We start from the raw sequence: 2607 nt of genomic DNA, 5'->3' as shown, positions 1-2607 counted from the left end.
CGGCATCTAATGAAACTTTATCTCCAACATTAAGTTGTTTTGGTGAGGCATTGAGCTCGTTCTGGTGTAGTTTTGGTATATCGTGCTTTCTCGATTTAAATTTTAGCCATTCATCTAACTCCTCGATTTGTAACATTCGTTCTTCATGTATAGATCCTTTGTTGTGGATTGAACATGGCTCATGTGTGTCTTTCGAACTTATTTCCTGCAAAATAGGTAGCACCAGATGATCAATCTTAGTAGAACAATTTGTACAATCACCTTCAATTTTTGATGTGTTGTTCGGGTTGTGAGCTTGAAGGGTGATTGTTTCGTCTCCTACACGAAGTGTGAGTTCACTTGTGCCAACGTCAATAATTGTTCTAGTAGTTGCTAAAAAGGGCCTTCCCAAAATTAAAGGAACGTTACTATCTTATTCTATGTCTAAAACAACAAAATCAACTGGGAATATAAATTTTTCAATTTTAACGAATACATTTTCAATGATGCCCCTAGGAAATCTGACAGTTTTATCTGCTAATTGAATGCTCATCCTAGTTTGTTTGGGTTTCCCTAGACCTAGTTGCTTAAACAATTTGTAAGGCATAACATTGATACTAGCTCCTAGATCAGCCAACACATTATTAACATCTAAACTACCAATTAAACAAGGAATTGTAAAACTCCCTGGATCTTTTAGTTTGTTGGGTAGCTTATTCTGAAGAATGGCTGAGCAAACCGCATTCAGCTCCACACGTGACCTTTCATCTAACTTTCTTTTATTTGCTAGAAGCTCTTTTAAAAATTTGATTGCATTCGGCATTTGCGAAAGTGCTTCAATAAACGGTAGGTTAATATGTAGTTTCTTTAAAAGTGTAAGGAATTTACCAAATTGTTCATCTGAGCAGTCTTTCCTTGTCGTATTGGGGTATGGCACTCGAGGTTTATATCCTGTACTTACTGATTTTTGTTTGTTTTGGCGTACGTCATTCTTTCCTTTGCTTACCACCGGTTCTGGCCTTGGTTTTGCCACTAACCCTTCCTTATCTTAAAGGGCAATTGCGTTGAGTTGCTCCCTTGGGTTTGATTCAGTGTTGCTTGGCAGGCTACCTTGTGGTCGTTTGGAAATCAACTTGGCAAGCTATCCAATCTGAGTTTCGAGCCCCTAGATTAATGCTTGTTGATTTTTGAGTACCGTCTTGGTATTCTAAAAATGAGTCTCTAACATCGACATTAATTTGGTTAGCATCTCTTCAAGGTTTAGCTTTTTCTTCTACTGGTATGATAGTTGCTGAAAGCCTGGAGGGGGTGGTGGTTTCTAATTTCCTTGGCCTCCCCATGAAAAATTTGGGTGATTCCTCCAACCTGCATTGTAAGTATTGCTATAAGGATTGTTTTGAGATCGAGAATTATTACCCATGTAATTTAATTGCTCGTTCTCCATGTTGTGGCCATAAGGTGGGTATTCTAAATTGCTCAATCCACCTCCATCTATTTCGCACTACATTACTGGGTGAACCTGTGAAGAAGTAAGAAAACCATCAATTTTCTTATTCAAGAGTTCTACCTGATTAGAGAGCATGGTAACCGAATCGACATTATAAACGCCGGATATTTTCATTGGCTTTGTCCTCATGACTTGCCACTGATAGTTATTCAGTGACATCTCCTATATAAATTCATAGGCATCTTCAGGTGTCTTATTATTGACGGTTCCTCCAGCAGCTACATCATACATCTGCTAAGTCGAAGGATTCAGGCCATTATGAAACTTTTGAACTTGTAGCCAAAGCGGTAACCCATGGTGAGGGCACCTTCTCAAAAGGTCGTTGTATCTCTCCCATGCATCGTAGAGTGTTTCTAAATCCATCTGCACAAAAGAAGAGATATCATTACATAATTTAGCTATTTTAGCCGGCAAAAAATATTTTCATAAAAACTTTTCAGTCATTTGTTCCCAAATAGTGATTGACCCTCGTGGTAATGAGTTCAACCATTGTTTAGCCTTATTCCTTAACAAAAAGGGAAACAACCGAAGGCGGATGGTGTCAATAGAAACACCATTAATTTTAAAGGTATCACAAAATTCTAGGAAATTTGCCAAGAAAGCATTGGGATTCTCGTCATGCAAACCATCAAACTGAACAAACTGTTGTATCATTTAAATTGTGTTAGGTTTCAGTTCAAAATTATTTACAGCAATAGCAGGTCTAACTATGCTTGACTCAGTTCCTGTTAAATTAGGTTTAGCATAATCATACATAGTGCGTGGAGCAGGATTCTGATTTACAGTAATCGCAGGAGGTAGCGGATTTTCTTGGTTTTTAGCCATCTCCTCGGTTGTCATTTGAATATCGTTCTTTTGCTCGTTCTCTGTGTATCTTAAGCTTCGCCTTATTTCTCTTTGGTTTCTGCAAACTGTGCGATCGATCTCACTGTCAAAAAGTAATGGTCCTGACAGGTTTCTTGTAACACCCCTATCCCGTAACCGTCGCCGGAATCGGACGAGGCGTTACCAGACAATTTGGAAGCAGATCAAAACAGTAAAATTTTGAACATTTTTTTTCTTTCGTGAATAAAGATTGTTCATTTAATTAAATTTCTAAACACAAACAAAGATCAAACTTA

At 37.9% G+C, this 2607-nt stretch overlaps 1 non-coding gene across 1 annotated transcript; it reads left to right on the top strand.

Moving 5' to 3' along the window:
- Window positions 1-1775: 1775 nt before the first annotated feature.
- Window positions 1776-1882, top strand: LOC121206417 (small nucleolar RNA R71). The gene has a single exon (XR_005901468.1). It is a non-coding gene; the product is annotated as a small nucleolar RNA R71 (small nucleolar RNA).
- Window positions 1883-2607: the final 725 nt, after the last annotated feature.

This window comes from Gossypium hirsutum, chromosome A01, assembly GCF_007990345.1.
Source record: "Gossypium hirsutum isolate 1008001.06 chromosome A01, Gossypium_hirsutum_v2.1, whole genome shotgun sequence".
Taxonomy (NCBI): Eukaryota; Viridiplantae; Streptophyta; class Magnoliopsida; order Malvales; family Malvaceae; genus Gossypium; species Gossypium hirsutum.
Note: the sequence above shows the minus strand (reverse complement) of the source record. Positions and strands in the feature narration are given on the sequence as shown.